A 17706-nucleotide genomic window follows, 5' to 3' on the forward strand; every position below is an offset into this window, starting at 1 on the left:
TATTTTTAACATAAAACGTAGTTAGCTAATGGTGAGAAAAAATTGGATGCATGAGATAGGTAGGCAGAGGCTGAGGAATTTATGACTTTATGAAATTCCTTTGAAGTCACATAACTAAATCTGTCAATTTTATGTAATAAAACTGTACAAGTAACTGTGTTTTGGATATAAAATAAACATACAAGAGTATGTATAATACTATGTGAAAACGACTATATTCTGTGCCTAAAAATCTTTTAAAAGAATCATTTAGTTAAAAATGGGATATTTTTGAGACAAGCATGAAAAAATATTTGTTATTGATGCTCACTGTGAATTTCTAAATGAATAATTCTCTTCTTCATTCTCATTTTCCATTCATTAGAAGTCTAACAACTAATTCCGGGAAGAATGCTGTAACCTTTATGGGACCTATTGAGCAGAAAAATTCGATGGTTCTGAAGCAGAGCTTGCATTCTATCTGTGAGAGATGTCTGCTGGCTATACAGACTTTCTATCTCATCTCTTTTAGGGCTGGCTTAAGTTTGCAGAACAGGAATCATACTTCTTGAAGAAGGTCCATATTGTAGAGTTTCCCGTGTTTGCTCTCTGTAGGAAGCTGGTAAAACAATTTACTATACTCTGTTGTTGTGGAGGAAGGTGTCATCGTTATTGTCATCATCGTTGTCATAATTTTAAGACTTGACATATTTGTTTAGTACTGTTTAGATGGTGGAGTCACAGAATCAGCTTTAAGTAGCTGCCATCATTGCAGGGAAGATGAAAGTGTCAGGTAAGTCTGCAAGGACACCAAGCAGAATATGGTTGGCGCAAGGTACATGCCTTGAGCCAGCTCAAACGCTTTCTAAACATAAGCTGATGTTATAAACAAACAAACACAAAAATTATAGTAGCAAAAGATGTACAAAAAATCCTGGGGTTCCAAGATAGATAGGAAAGATCACAACTTTATCATGTTGTCTAGGGGAAAACCAACTCTGAAATCTTACGCTAAGTAGTTGATGAATACTAGATTTTAGAAACCCAAGGGAGAATTTTACCAGAGATTGTTGCTTGTATTTTCATTATGTCAACACCTTGCTATTTCTATGCTCAAAGGAAAGCAAACGTTTAATAAACCGGGGACATTTCTCACACTTCAATCTCCATTTTATCTACTCATATATATAAAATCATGACCCAATTCCAAAAGTATAGCTGATTAATGATTGTAGTCATCTGTAAAGATGAGACGGACCAGAGCAGCACACGAGGAGTGAGTTTTAGCTGGAATTCAGGTTTAGCTCCATCATTTGCTGGGTAACTTTGCACAAGTTAACTTTCCGAGCCTCAGTTTCTTCCTCTATATAATGCCTGTTTGGTTTATAAAGTTTATTACGTGGATCAAATGAGACAATAAATGTAAATGCATTCAGAAAAGTGTTAAATAGTATTCACACCTGAATGGGTGCGGTTATGTCTATCTTGTAGTTTTATAGATGTTTTAACATCTCTCATTATTCTACTTTTAGAGAATGTTATTCAGTATTCTCTGGATTAATTTGGAATTATTGGTTAATTTTTCTGAAATATTTTGTTGCTATTTTAATTGTATTAAATTTATTTATGAATTTGGGAAGGATTGACATCTTGACCGTAATAGGTGTTTTAATTTGATAACCTGAAACAAGTCTTTTATATCCCATGGTGAAATTTTACTATTTATTTGTTTTGCTCTTCCAGTTGATAATCTTTATCTTTTGACTGGAAATTAAATACATTTATATTTAATATAAATACAGATATATCTGGGTTTAAATGTACCATTTTATTTTGTGTTTTTTATTTGCTATTTATTTATAGCCTTTTTTTACACTTTATTTTTGTTTAAATCTTTTTAAAATTCCATTTTCCCCCGTTTGTAAGATATACATACTGTTCACATTCTTTTAGTGGTTACCATAGAAATTACTCTAGAAATCATTACCTTATCAAAGTCTAAGCGATACCTTTATTCTCATTCCAGAAAAGACGAGGATCTGAGAACACTGTACCTCTGTTTACTTGAATGATAATCTTACAACAAATATTGAACACTTCTATCTCAATAAAAAAAACCCCAAAATAAAGGTATTCATCAAGAACAGTGCAATCATCATACTTAGTGGGGATGCTTTAGAAGTCTTCTCAGTAAAGTGATAGATAAGACAAAAAGAAAACTGAACTCTTCTTATGCCCCATATCACGTGTTCTCAACCCTCTCACCTCCTGTCTGCAAGATCATGCCCAGCGCTCTTGCATCCATAGCCTGGAAGCATGAAGAGGTTAATGTCCCACTGGGGACAGAAACTGGTGAATAAGTATTCCTCTCTTTTGCCCTTTTGGTAGGAATTTTATGTGGCTTCTTGGGAGGCCCTGGTGAGATTGAGCTCCAGCTCCGCCACAGAAGAGACCTGCTCAATAATAAATCCTTTTACTGGCTTTCCCTCCTTTCCTATTTTGCCCTCTCCAGTCCCCCAATCTCTCTCCTGGAATTATTACTTAAGATAAGTTACATGCACGTCTTTGTCTCAGGTTCTGCTTTCCAGGGGATCACAGGCTGACACTCTGTCTTTATATATCTTAACCTCATATATTTACATGTTTGTTTACTCTTCATTCCTTTCTGCACACCTGACATTCCATGTGAAATAATTTTCCTTCTGCTCAAAGAATGTTCTTTATACTTTCAATGGGGCTGCTGGCAACACAATCCCTGAGCTTTGTCTGAAAATATTTTTATTTTACCTTTGCTCTTAAAGAATCTGTTTTTCTGAGCATGAAATTCCAGGTTGACAGTTGTTTTTGGTAAAAGCATTGAAAATCTCATTCCACTTCTGTTTTCTGTTGTTGCTGGTTTCTGTTGACTGTCATTGGTTTTTTTCCTTCCTCTGGCTGCTGCTGTAACCTTTTTTTTGGCCTCTGTTTTTCTGCAGTTTTACTATGATATGTCCATGTATGAGCTTCTTTTTAATTTATTATGTTTGGGATTCATTCAACTTCTTGAATCTGTGAATTATGTTTTTAGTCAGTTCTGGAATACTTTTAGCTATTTTATTCACATATTGTCTCTGCTCCACTCTTTCTCTCTCTCTATTTTCTTCCTTGGATTTGAAGTAAATGTATATTAGACATTCTTATTGTGTCTTCTATATCTCAAGTACTGTCTTCTGTTATTTTCCATCATATTGTCTCTATGTGTTGTATTTTGTATAATGCATTCTCCCTATAAACCAAGTTGCTATTGTCTTTCTGGCAAGGTCAAATCTGCCATTCATTTTTTGTTTATTGCATTTTTTGTTCTTAATTTGTGTTTGGTTCTTTACAGAATCTGCTATGTCACTTTCTATAGTTTTCAGTTATTTTCCAAAACTTTCAAACTTGGCTTTTAGCTCTTTGAACCAGTAAGCTAGTAGCCTATGCCTGATAATTATAATATGTGACATTTTTGAGAATTTGTGCTCTGTTTCTGCTGGTTCTTGGTCATAGTGACTTATTTCCTTGTGTGTCTAGTTTTCTTTGGCTGTGTATTGTACATTACACTTGAAATTTTTTAAGGATTAATTTGGTGCCTAGTATGCTAGTTCTCTTCCTCAAGAGAGGTATTCCTCTTTTTCTTTGTTTAATACTTCTTTTCTTAAAAAAAATGTTTTGCCCAGATTTTTAGACATCTTTAGCAGGAAGATTGGTCTGAATCACTTATACTTCCATTAAAAGAAGTGGAAACTCCATTTGAGGTTTCGGAGAAAGAGATGAAATAATTTAGTATCAAATTTAAAAATGTCAGATTGGCTGCTGTGTGGATGCTGGAAACAGGCTAGAGTGGCAGCAGACAGTAAAGAGATCTTGTAGCTGATGAGCTGAGAAATAAAGATGATTTGGACCAGGATGGATAAGATGGGTAGAAGTAGACAGATATATATCTGAGATAGAACTGACAGGACTTTATATTAGACTATAAGTGAGTGATAAAGAAAAGGGTAGCTTCAAGGATGACTTCTATAAGTTGGCTTTAGTAACTCAGTGGAACTTGTGCCATTTACCAAGAAAAGAGAGACTGGTTACTTCTGTTTATCTTCATATCCTTTCCCCATCCTACCTATGTTATGCTCTATGTCATAAGACCCCTTATTTCCTGGGCTCCATTGTCAGCTGAATTTTGGTAGGTTTGGCCAACGGGGGCAATGGCAGAAAACTGATTAGCAGCAGGAACGGAGAAGCCAAGAGTACTTCCCCCTCTCCCTCTGCCGCAGGTGTCGCCAGCAGAGGTTTTGTCTCTTCGATGGCTCTAGCTTCTGTCAGCTGTCATGGTCTCAAGTCTCCCTAAGAGACACTGGTTTCTAGACTCTAATGACTCCTCCACCTCTGCTTTCCTCTCAGCCCTGCAAGTGTTGGTGACTTCCTATAGTGGCTAACCTACGGGTTGCTCCACCATCTCCTGTTTCTATCATCTGTGTGGCCAATTCCTGGTATTAAATCCTCTCTGGTGAAAAGATCTAGAGTGATTCTGTTCTCCTGACTGGACTCTAACTGAGTCCTGTCTGGACTAGGTTCATTGTAAGGAGAGGGGAAAATAAAGAGTTTCCTGACATTTGAAGTATTTTTTAGTTATAAAAGTAGAGATATCAAGAAGACGGCTGAATATGAACCTAGAATTCACGGGAGAGGTGAAGAGATACAAATTTAGGATTCATTAGCTTGTACAAGGCACTTAAAGCTAGGGATGGATTATGTAACCCAGGGAGAGAATGTAGAGAAAGAAGAGGAAGGGTATAAGACTGCCCTGGGTAATTTTGACATTCAAAATTCAGGTGAAAGAAGAGGAATCTGCAAAAGGAAGTATGAAAGGATTGTTCAGGGAGTTAAGAGGAAAATCTACAAAGTGTAGAGTTGCTGTAAAGAAGAGACGAATACAACAAGGAGAGGATGTTTCAAAGGGTTTTGTGAAGTTGAGTAATATAAGAAGAGAAAGATAACCCCTGGAGTTGTCAGCATAGAGCTCTCTGATGACCAGCAAGAGCAGCTTTATGGGAAGGATGTGGATTAGATTGGATTGAAAAAAGAGAACAACTCTTTTGTGAATGTTTGCTAGAAAGGGACGCAAACGATTTACCTCTCTGGCTGCCAGTTACTTCTCTGGCTTGGCACTTGATCTCTGTGTACTTGTTACAACAGAACCTGGGGGTGCTTATCTTTGGCTGTTAGACACCTCCAAGGCTAAAAATGGGGGCAACACATGTGAGCTTCTCAGTTCAAAAAATGAATTTCTTGGCTTTATTTTTAATAACAGAAATGGCTGCTGTGTGAGCCCCATTGGGCTGTCCTGGCAGGGTTGGGGCAGCCATGTTATAGCTCTGAATAGGTGTGTGCTAATGGGTGAGTCTGATCCTGGAGGAAAGCCTCGGCTTGGCCATGAAGATGAAGTCTGAGAACACTGTACATCTCGTGCATGAAGTCATTCCCCCCCGACTCTCAGCTCTTGTTTAGCACAGTGTTTTTCATCCTCTTATTCATTATTGTCCCCTTAAGTAGTCTGTTTAGATATTTTTTCCTAATTGCTTCTACCCCAAGAAATTTCAAGCCATGGATAGATTGCATATCTGTTTATGTACTATCTGTATATCTTTGTTTATACATAAAATGAGTAAAATTTTTTACACTCCCTTAAGAATCAATTTGATTCTGATGGCACCCCTGTTGAGAATGCATGATCTTAGCATAATATTTTTTTATCATCTGTAGTGGAGCTCAGCTATTTTTTTCTGTAAAGGGCTAGATAGTAAATATTTCAGGCTTTGCAGGCCGTATATGGTCTCTGGTCTCTGTCATATATTTTTTTCTTTCTTTTTTTAATGACTTTTAAAAAATATAAAAACGATTCCTAGCTTGCTGGCTGCACAAGAATAGGCTGTGGGTCGGATTTGACTCACATTCCATAATTTGCCAACTCCCTTATTTTTAGTGATAGAGAGGGTCAAATTTCAGAGTTTAAACAGTTTTTTATTTTTGCAGATTTCTTGTATGGCAGTATGAAATATACGATTTAGTTATGGGTTTAAAAGTCTACACAGAGTTCATTCATTTATTTGCCAAGTAGTGATTGACAACTTCCTGTGTGCAAAAGGTATGAGTAATTCCTTTCTTTTTTTGTTTTGTTTCTGAGCAATGCTGCTCTGCATGCTTTCCCTTTAATGTAGGTGAGACGACTCAAGTCTAAAATTTGGCCCCGAGCTCCTTAAGGGCAGGGGAGGGGAAGGTGGGGGAGCTGTTATGAATGCAGGCAGTAATTTCTATATTATGGCAAAACAACCAAGTAACTAAGTATTAAAATGAGCCCAAACAGCCGACGATGTGCAGAACATACTGTAGATGATATTGGAGGGAAGACTAGAGCAGTGTAGAGGGACTAGCTTGGGGGCTGGGGTCAGACAGACTTGGGTTTGTATCTGCACTGACCTTGGTCTAGCTGCATGACCTTGGACAAGTCATTTAACCTTTTAGAGTTGCAGTGTCTTTAACTGACAATGAAGGTGGTAATAAATCATCTTCCAAGGTTGCTAGGAGGATTAATTGGGGTAAGAATACAAGATGCCTGATCCCTTATAGCAGCTCTGTAGTGTTAGTTTCCTTTTTCTCTGTCTTGCATTTGACAGGAGTGAATTGAAGAAGTTCTTATGAATATTGTTATAAATTACGTCAGAAAAGCACACATGTATGCATTTCAGAGATGAAAACATGGTGGCAAGCTGTTTCTGTAATGAGGATGCTAATGGAATTCAGGAAGTATGTACAGAGTACCTAGAGGAAAATAACCACTTGCCCAGTCTAGTTCAGGAGTCCTCGGGGCACCTGGGAATGTTCATTTTTAGAGCATCCCAGGTGATTCTGATGCAGGTGGTCCATGGGCTGCACTCTGAGAGTTACTGCCCTATTGTTAAACAGAAAGGGTTGGTTGAGGTTCCAAGACCCCAGAAAAATGTAGTTTTTCCACCTTGTTTCCTGAAACTTCAGGGGGTCTAAGTCAGATATTTAACTGGATTCTCTACTGGTGTGGCCAGTTCAAACAGACTCTGAAAGAAAACAAAGTCTAGTGTGATCTGGGCCCAGGTTGACATCCTAGGTGCTCGGTCAGGCAAGTGGGCCCAAAAGACAGAGGCGCCCCAAGCACGGTTCCGGGTATTCTGCCTGGTTTGGGGCAGGGCCTTGGACAGCTGGGGATTCAGAAATGGGATCAAAGTCAGGAGGAGGGGGATGACAAAGTACTGGATGGCATTCCAGGGTCTCAGCCATAGTCCAACTTTGTGTGTGGGGGATAAGACAACCAGTTTTACTATTCCCTAATCGTATGATAACTTCACAGGTCCTCATTTTTTAAAACTGTAAAATGGGATAATTCCTGGTTTAGAGTGATGTTGTGAGGATGACAAGATACAAGGTATTTAAAGCACCCAGTATGGTATCTAGCACACTGTAGGTCCTTAACACACAGTAGTGGTTATTATAATCATTGTGGGGTGGAGGTCTGGTTCCAGTTGAACCCTGGAGAGCTAATCAGGAAATCAGACTTAGGCAAGGGCTAGGGGAAGGGTCAGCTCCTGAGCTGAGGAGGCAGCAAGACTTGATGGCAGTAGGGTAAATCCCCAATGTCCCTAATAGGAGTGTGAGGCATTGTGCAATGGCCCTCACTGCCTTGGACAGAAGAGACCTGTCCAGGCAGCTGGGCCCGCAGGTGGAAGGGCTCACTGTCTGCATTGTCAGCAGCTCTAAAGAGCTGGGCTTCAGGGTCCAGGTTTAGGACTCAGATTTCCTCCATATTCCAGCCAGAACCACCCATCCTTGGGGGGATTCACTCTCAGAGACTTTGATTGTTTGGATTAGGGCGCGAGTTGAGAATCTACATTTTAAAGCATCACTTCTCCGTTTCCTAGGACCTCCCTTCTGCCTCTGAGAAACACTCTCCGGGGAGGAAGGAGGAAAGATGTATGGAGCAGAGTTCTTACCTTTTTGGGTTTGTAGCACCTCTTTGAGTTTTTGGCTGTACACTTTGAGGGATAATAGGAATCAATCTGGCAAGCCAGTGACCACTCCAGCATAATCCCCACCACGGTATAACAGTGTCTCATGCTGCCTTTAAAGCACCCATCACCCTACTAGTCTGGTTTACCCCTCGGAACCATGCTGCTGTTTGAGCTGAACTGTTACTGCTCTGACCACACTCTTGACTATACCCAGGGGGCACAATTCTTGCATTCTTTCTTTCTTTTTTTTAAGTTAAATTTTATTGAGTTAATGATAGTTTGCAATCTTGTGAAATTTCGGTTGTATGTTATTGTTTGTCAGTTGTGTTGTAGGTGCACCCCTTCACCCTTTGTGCCCACCCCTCACCCCTCCTTTCCCCTGGTAGCCACTAATCTGTTCTCTTTGTTTACATGTTTAAATTTCTCAAATGAGTGGAGTCATACAGAGATTGTCCTTCTCTATCCGGCTTATTTCACTTAACATAATTCCCTCGAGGTCCATCCATGTTGCTGTGAATGGGATGATTTTATTCTTTTTTACGATTGAGTAGTATTCCATTGTATATTTGCACACCATATCTTCTTTATCCAATCATCAGTTGTGGGGCACTTATGTTGCTTCCACATCTTGGCTATTGTGAATAATGCTGCAACGAACACTGGGGTGCATGGGACTTTTGGAATTGCTGACTTCAAGCACTTTGGATAGATACCCAGTAGTGGGATGGCTGGGTCATATGGTATTTCTTTTTTTAATTTTTTGAGAAATCTCCATACTGTTTTCCACAGTGGCTGCACCAGTTTGCATTCCCACCAGCAGTGTATGAGGGTTCCTTTTGCTCCACAACCTCACCAACATTTGTTACTTTTTGTTTTGGTTATTTTTGTCATTCTAATGGGTGTAAGGTGATATCTTAGTGTAGTTTTGATTTGCATTTCCCTGACGATCAGTGATGATGAGCATCTTTTCATGTGCCTATTGGCCATCAGTATAATCTTCTTTGGAGAAATGTCTATTCATGACCCCTGCCCATTTTTTGATCTGATTGTTTGATTGTTTTTGTTGAGTTGTGTGAGTTCTTTATATATTATGGATATTAACCCTTTGTCGGATATATGACTTGCAAATATTTTTTCCCAATTAGTGGGTTGTTTTTTTGTTTCAATCCTCTTTTCCTTTGCCTTGAATAAGCTCTTTAGTCTGATGAAGTCCCATTTGTTTATTCTTTCTATTGTTTCCCTTGTCTGAGAAGACATGGTGTCTGAAAAGATCCTTTTAATACTCATGTCAAAGAGTGTACTGCCTACATCCTCTTCTAGAAGTCTTATGGTTTCAGGTCTTATCTTTAGGTCTTTGATCCATTTTGAGTTCATTTTGGTGAATGGTGAAAAAGAATGGTCAATTTTGATTCTTTTACATGTGGCTTTCCAGTTTTCCCAGCACCATTTGTTGAAAAGACTTTCTTTTCTCCATTGGATGCCCTCAGCCTCTTTGTCAAAGATTAGCTGTCCATAGATGTGTGGTTTTATTTCTGGGCTTTCAATTCTGTTCCCTTGGTTAGTGCACCTGGTTTTGTACCAGTACCATGCTGTTTTGATTACTGTAGGTTTGTAGTATGTTTTGAAGTCAGGGATTGTGATGCCTCCAGCTTTGTTCTTTTTTCTCAGGATTGCTTTAGCAATTTGGGGTCCTTTGTTGCCCCATATGAATTTTAGGATTCTTTGTTCTATTTCTGTAAAGAATGTCACTGGGATTCTGATTGGGATTGCGTTGAATCTGTAGACTGCTTTAGGTAGCATGGACATTTTAACTATGTTTATTCTTCCAATCTGTGTACATGGAATGTCTTTCCATCTCTTTATGTCGTCATCCATTTCTTTCAGAAAAGCCTTGTAATTTTCATTGTATAGGTTTTTCACTTCCTTAGTTAAATTCACCCTGAGGTATTTTGTTCTTTTTGTTGCGATTGTGAATCGTATTGTGTCCTTCAGTTCTTTTTCTGTTAGTTCGTTATTAGAGTATAGAAATGCTACTGATTTGTAAGTTGATTTTATACCCTGCAACTTTGCCATAGTTGTTGATTCTTTCTAAAAGTTTTCCAGTGGATTCTTTGGGGCCTTCTATACATAAGATCATGTCGTCTGCAAACGGAGAGAGTTTCACTTCTTCACTCCCTATTTGGATTCCTTTTATTCTTTTTTCTTGCCTAATTGCTCTGGCCAAACCGCCAGTACTATGTTAAATAAGAGTGGTGATAGAGGGCATCCTTGTCTCGTTCCTGTTTTCAGGGGGATGGCGCTCAGTTTTTGCCCATTGAGTATGATGTTGGCTGTGAGTTTGTCATAGATGGCCTTTATTATGTTGAGGTAGTTTCCTTCTATCCCCATTTTGTTCAGAGTTTTTATCATAAATGGCTGTTGGATCTTGTCAAATGCTTTCTCTGCATCTACTGAGATGATCATGTGGTTCTTATTCCTCAATCTGTTGATGTGGTGTATCATATTGATTGATTTGCGGATGTTGAACCATCCCTGTGTCGTTGGTATGAATCCCACTTGATCATGATGTATGATCCTTTTGATGTATTGCTGAATTCGGGTTGCCAAAATTTTGTTTAGAATTTTTGCATTTATGTTCATCAGTGATATTGGACTGTAGTTCTCCTTTTTCGTGCTGTCCTTGTCAGGCTTTCGTATCAGTGTGATGTTGGCCTCGTAGGATGTGTTAGGAAGTGTTCCATCCTCCCTAATTTTTTGGAATAGCTTGAAAAGGATAGGTATTAAATCCTCTCTGAAAGTTTGGTAGAACCCCCGGGAAAGTCATCTGGTCCTGGGGTTTTATTCTTTGGGATGTTTTTGATTGCTGTTTCAATCTCTTTCCTTATGATTGGTCTGTTCAAATTGTCTGCTTCTTCTTGAGTGAGCTTTGGGAGATTGTAAGAGTCTAAGAGTTTATCCATTTCCTCTAGGTTATCCATTTTGTTGGCATACAGTTTTTTGTAGTATTCTCTTATAATCTGTTATATTTCTGCGGAGTCTGTTGTTATTTCTCCTCTTTCATTTCTGATTTTGTTTATTTGAGATTTCTCTCTTTTTTTCTTCGTAAGTCTGGTGGGGTTTGTCAATTTTATTTGTCTTCTCAAAGAACCAGCTCTTTGTTTCATTGATCCTTTCTACTGCCTTTTTGTTTCAATAGCATTTATTTCTGCTCTGATTTTTATTATTTCTCTCCTGCTGACTTTGGGCTTTGTTTGTTCTTCTTTCTCTAATTCAGTTAGGTGTAGTTTGAGATTGCTTATTTGGGATTTTTCTTGTTTGTTAAGGTGTGCCTGTATTGTGATTAATTTCCCTCTTAATATGACTTTTGCTGCATCCCATATGAGTTGGTATGGCATGTTATAATTTTCATTTGTCTCCAGATATTTTTTGATTTCTTCTTTAATTTCTTCAATGATCCATTGCTTGTTCAATAGCATATTGTTTAGTCTCCACATCTTTGTGCCTTTCTCAGCTTTTTTCTTGTAATTAATTTTTAGCTTTATAGCATTGTGATCAGAGAAGATGCTTGTTATTATTTCAATTTTTCAAAATTTATAGAGGCTTGCCTTGTTTCCCAACATAGGTCTATCCTTGAGAATGTTCCACGTGCTCTCGAGAAGAATGTGTATTCTGCTGTTTTTGGATGAAGTGTTCTATATATGTCTATTAAGTCCAACTGTTTTAGCTTTTTGTTTAGCTCTACTCTTTCCTTGTTGATTTTCTGTCTGGATGATCTGTCCAATGATGTGAGTGGGATGTTGAGGTCCCCTACTATTATTGTGTTATTTTTGATATCTTCCTTTAGGTTTGTTAATAGTTGCTTTGTGAACTTTGGTGCTCCCGTGTCGGGTGCATGGATATTTATAAGAGTTATTTCTTCTTGATGAAGTGTCCCTTTGATCATTATATATTGGCCCTCTATGTCTCTCTTTACCTGCCTTATCTTGAAATCTGCTTTGTCTGATATAAGTATTGTGACACCTGCTTTCTTTTGTTTGCCATTAGCTTGGAGTATCATCTTCCACCCCTTTACTCTGAACCTGTATTTGTCCTTGGAGCTGAGGTGAGTTTCCTGGAGGCAACAAATTGTTGCATCTTGTTCTTTAATCCATCTTGCCACTCTGTGTCTTTTTATTGGAGAGTTCAATCTGTTTACATTGAGGGTGATTATTGATGCATGAGGGCGTAGTGCTGTCATTCTGTCCCTCGTTTTTCCTGCATTTCCTTTGTTTCTCATCCTGTGTGTTTTGGCCTACCCATTGACTTCTGCAATTTCTTATGCTGGGTTTCTTAGCTTTTTCCCTATTTATTTTTTTGTGTCTCTGTTCTGTTTTTTAGTTTAGTGGCTACCCTGAAGTTTGTATTCAGAATCTCATGCATAACATAGTCCATTTTCTGGTGGCCTCTTATTTCCTTAGCCTAAACTGATTCAGTCCCTTTCCTCCTCCCCTCTTAAGTTATTATTTTCGTCTCTTATTCCAACTTGTGTTGTGAATTTGTGGCTAGAGTGATAAGATTGTCTTTGTTTTTGGCGATTTCATTCCCTTTATCCTAATGCTATAGTTGAATATTTGCTATCCTATTCTGATTCTATCTGTCTCCTTACTCTGTGTTTTGTGACCCCTTTCTCTCTGTTTTTCTTTTTTCAGGTATGAGGGCCTTCTTGTGGATTTCTTGTGTGTGTGGGGGGGTGGTTCTCGTGGCTATGAAGTCCCTTAGCTTTTGTTTTTCTGGGAAAGATTTAATTTCTCCCTCATATCTGAAGGATATTTTTGCTGGATAGAGCATTCTTGGCTGAAGATTTTTATCCTTTGAAGTTTTGAATATGTCATTCCAATCTCTCCTAGCTTGTAAGGTTTCTGCAGAGAAATCAGATAGGCATTCTTCTGTAGGTTATTTTCTTTTGCCTTGGTGCTCTGAGTATTCTTTCTTTGTCATTCATTTTCGCCATTTTACTGCTATATGCCTTGCAGTAGGTCTTTTCACATTGACATATCTAGGAGATCTGAAAACTTCCTCCACACACATTTCTCTCTCATTCTCTATATTTAGGAAGTTCTCTGCTATTATTTCTTTGAGCATCCTTTCTGCTCAATTTTCCTTTTCCTCACCCTCGGGTATACCAATAATTCTTAAGTTGCATTTTCTCATTGAGTCGGCTATTTCTCGATTTTCTTCATTTCCTTTTAGTCTTAGTTCTCCTTCTTCCTCTGTCTGGAGCCATTCAACCTGTCCATCTTTGATTACGGTAATTTGCTCCTCTATGGTGTCCACATGGGCATTCAGGGAATCTGTATTCTGTTTTATCTGATCCATTGTATTTTTCATCTCTATTATTTCTGATTGATTCTTCTTTATAATTTCAATCTCTTTTGTGAAGTAACTCCAGAACTTGTTGACTTGTTTCTCTATATTTCCCTTTACCTCATTGAGTTTTTGATGATAGCTATTCTGAATTCGTTGTCATTTAGTTTACCTGTTTCCAAGTCCTCAGGACATAATTCTGTGTTTTTATTGTTTTCCTTCTGGTCTGGAGCTTTTATAAATTGCTGGATGGTAGAGGAATGATTTTTGCTCGTAGTGCTATTATTTGGTTGCAGTTACAGACTGTTGCCACTATGTGGATGTCGAAAGCGGCTCATTCTGAGCCCTCTGCCTTCAGCTGAGATGGCACGCACAGTGCGGGTTGGGGGAGAGAGGGCACTTTCTCTTCTGCGCAGACCTGGGTTTCCCAATCAGCTCTCGCTCTCTGGTTTCCTGGGGCCTTGGCTTGGTGGGGTGCCCTCACACAAAAGCTTTCACCCAGTTAGAGGCTTCTGTCTGGGCTGCATGGCCATGGGAGTCCTGGGACAATCCCCTGGACACATGGCCCCTCCCTGCTCCTTCCCTCACGGAGCCAGTCTTTAGGGGAGGGAGTGAAGTTCTGTCTTACCCCATTCCAGTTCCTCTGAGAGGGTCTCCAGCCTCTCCGCCCTCTGTCGTTTGGCTGCTGTGGGTCTCTGAGGATTCCTGTGTTATTAGGATATTTTTTGTTGGAATGTGGTTGCTCCTTTTTGTTGTATGTTGGAGGGGAGAGAGTCCCGGGTGAGCTCACTCCACCATGATGCTGACATCACTCTCTGCATTCTTTCTTTGCATACTGTTTGCTGTGCCTCCTACCTATTATTCCCAGCCAGTTGTGTTCCCCACTCCATTGTCTTGCATAGCTCAGAGTGTCAGCTGATGGACTGGAGTGTGTCCCCTGTTGCAGGAAGAGTAGGTTTTACACAATGATCAACAGTTGGGGGCATACTTGTGTAGCAACTGATTTTGCTGATTTTGTTGAGAGCTGTTGGCTAGATAAATGGGGGAGAGAGAGACATTGCAGAGCCCCAAAGCGGGAGTTGAACTGGACAGAGACAGATGGACACCATTCAGTGCTGTGGAAGAGAAAAACATTTCCATGAAAGTCTTTTTCACAGGAGTCAGTGGTTGCAAATAATTCCCAAACTGAGTTAGGGCCTCCATGTCTTGCTTCCCTGATGTTTCATGGGGTAGGAGAATACGTATGGACTGACTCTCTACACCCATTGATTAGCTGGGTTGTCCCAACAATGCTGGAGCTTTCTAGCTGGTGGCTCTGGTTTTAGTAGGCGGGGCATGAATTGAGTCATGAGTCTTTAGAATTCACTTCTGCTCCTTCTCTGGGGCATCAGAGTTTATCTTTGTGGTTTCTCTCTCCTTTGTTTGCTGGTGAAAGCACAATGTGTTCATGTTAATTGGATTTATCTGGCTGAAACTGTTGTCTGCTGTCATTATGAACGTAAAATGACAATTATTATTTACAAGAATTTCAAACAAAAACATACTTCCTATAAATGAATGTTAAGTTAGTGTGGTATGGAAACAGCATAATTTTAAAACTGAAGACATGAATGTCTGTCAGCTCTTTCGCCGTCTTCATGGTTTTAGAGGCATTAAGCCTCTAACCTTTGAGTGAATCACTGATGTTTAAAAAAGGCTGTGTCTGTTTACCTTGAGTTTTTGCAGAATGAAGTATTGATAGGCCAATTTTTCAGGCCCTCTGGGCCAGTGCTATTCAAAGTGTGGTCTGAGGACCATGCTAGTTGGCCAACTGTTTGTGACTGGTCACGAGGAGATGAGTATGGAACTGAAGAGAATGTATTTAGAATTTTGGTAACAATTTGACACTGCTGCCATCTGAACAATGATTAATTCCTTTATCTTTGAATGAAATATAGCCCAGTTCTGGAAATGAGTTCGTAGTGAGTCACATGTGGCATGAGCTGCAAACCAGTCACACCCGGTAGGACCATGTCAAATGTTAGAAATGTGTATCTTGAGCTTGCTGAGATTGCTTTAAACTTTCTTCTTCCAATTCTGTTAACAGAATGGTTTATTTACTGTGAGTCTATGAACGCTATTAAAACAAAACACAGAAATCATTTAGATATACCTTATTCCCTGTGAATAACATTGTCAATCCAATTTAGGGTAGCAAATGCATTTGTTACATTAAAGCCTTTAAATGCTGATATACATGGTGTTTGCTCAGAATATGCACAAACGTTTAATATGGGATATCGCTAGCTCATAATTTTTAGTTTAGTTATGACTGTGAAATGACAAATTTATGACAATAATAATGAGTCTCTGTGCTCATTGCCTCTATGCACACTTTCAATGAAGAAGATGCACAGTTTTGCTTCTTTTCTGTGTCATATTTGTTCTGATTATATTTATCAATGAATTGATACATTTATTCGTATGTAATTTTGTAACTGCTGAATCTAATAATAAAAAATTTGGGCTTATATTTGAATATAAATTTCTGTTTTTTTAATTTTTCTAGTCATTCATTTTCATTATATTTTATGAAACTATGAGTCTGTGATGGATTGGAAATTAAAGAAAAAGTGGTTCTTTACCACACGTTTGTAGAGGAGAAAGTCTATAGTAGTATTTCTCAAAGTGAGGTCCATGGAACACGTACATCCAAATCACTTTGGAGGTGTTAGTGCAGATTCCCTGAAGCAGAATCTCTGGGGACAGGGTTGAGCATCAGCGTTTAAACACGCTGCCTAGGGTATTCTGAGTCTTACTTAAATTTAGGAAAGAACTGACTATAACATCAGCATTTACTATATGATAAGCACTGCACTAGCTACTCTTATATCTTAGGATTCTTGGAGGGCTCGTGTGTAAAGGAAAGCGAATTGTCTTGGAAGTACCACATCCATTCCTGACTGCTTTACCCAGAACTGATCATAAGGTCATTTTCAAACTCTAGGCAAGAAAAGAATCCTGGATGGTGCCCAACAGGACATTGTCCCAAACCGTAATCTTTCAGTTTTATTTTTATGACTGTGGACGATGCTAAATGCCCATTATGGTGGACCATTGGCAGGTTAGTTGCCGAGAAATAGATGAGAATGCATGTGGGCAATGTAATGTATTTACTAGTATGATTGGCCCGTTTGCCTTGGCAATGTCAATGACTGAATCAAATCAACACTATGGCTCTCTTGTGGCTTTTTTGAAGTCAACTGCTAAGGAATATGGAAGTATGTTTGAAATTCAATTTAATCATACCCTCTCCCCTCCAACTTGGTCTCTTCTCAATTTCCTCATTTTTATGTTGAAAAAACCTTTGCTCCAACCTTGGAACAGTGTAGTAGTCTCCTAGCTCAGGATTTTTCAGAATTTTATTTTAGGAGTGAACCTCAAAATATGTCCCATGGCTGTCTCCTTGAGGCCATTACACTCACCTCCTTGTATCTTCCAAACTGATCTGATTCTGCAAGATGCTCACCAAAATTGGATAGTTCGCTTAAAATTCTGTGGGGAGATGGAGAAGACGATTCTGAATTTGGAGTCAAAATTAAAAAAGTCTTCCCCAATTTAAGGTTATAAAGTAACTCACCCATATTTCCTTCTAGTACATTTATATCATATTATTCTTTTTATTTTATCTTTGATATATTTTGAGTGTATTGTTTTTATGAAATATAGCTCATTTTTTTTTCTCCAAAGGGCTACCTTGTTGCTCTCCAGCATTTTCCTTCAAACTTGGGCAATTTTGTCACTTGAAGACCATTTGGCAATGTCTGGAGACATTTTTGGCTGTCACATGTCGTGGGTGGGCTGTTATTAGCATCTAGTGGATAGAGTCCAGGGTCCCACGGAACATCCTGCAGTGCACAGGACAGCCTCCCACAACTAAGAATTTTCCAACTCAAAATGTCAATAGTGCCGAGGATGAGAAACTACTCTGAAATCATTTATTGAGTGGTCCACTTTCACCTTACTAATTTGGGATGCTTCATTTATCATTTGTCGGATTCTTAAAATCATTTGGGTCTATTTTTATACCTTCCATTATGTTTGAATGGTCTGCTTATGTATCCATGCATCAATAACACAGTTTTAATTACAATGGCTTTATAATCTGTTTTAATATCTGGAAGGTAGTTTCTTGTTGCTCTTCATTCTTCAGAAGTTTCCTGGCTATTGTTTTCCTATATTAACATTAGAGTCAGCATATCTACTTCTAAAAGCATCCATTGATATTTTTATGGAAATCCTGTTAAAGTTATAAATTAACTTAGATTTGACATCATTATGGTATTGA

The sequence above is a fragment of the Equus przewalskii genome, chromosome 15, assembly GCF_037783145.1.
Source record: "Equus przewalskii isolate Varuska chromosome 15, EquPr2, whole genome shotgun sequence".
Classification (NCBI taxonomy): Eukaryota; Metazoa; Chordata; class Mammalia; order Perissodactyla; family Equidae; genus Equus; species Equus przewalskii.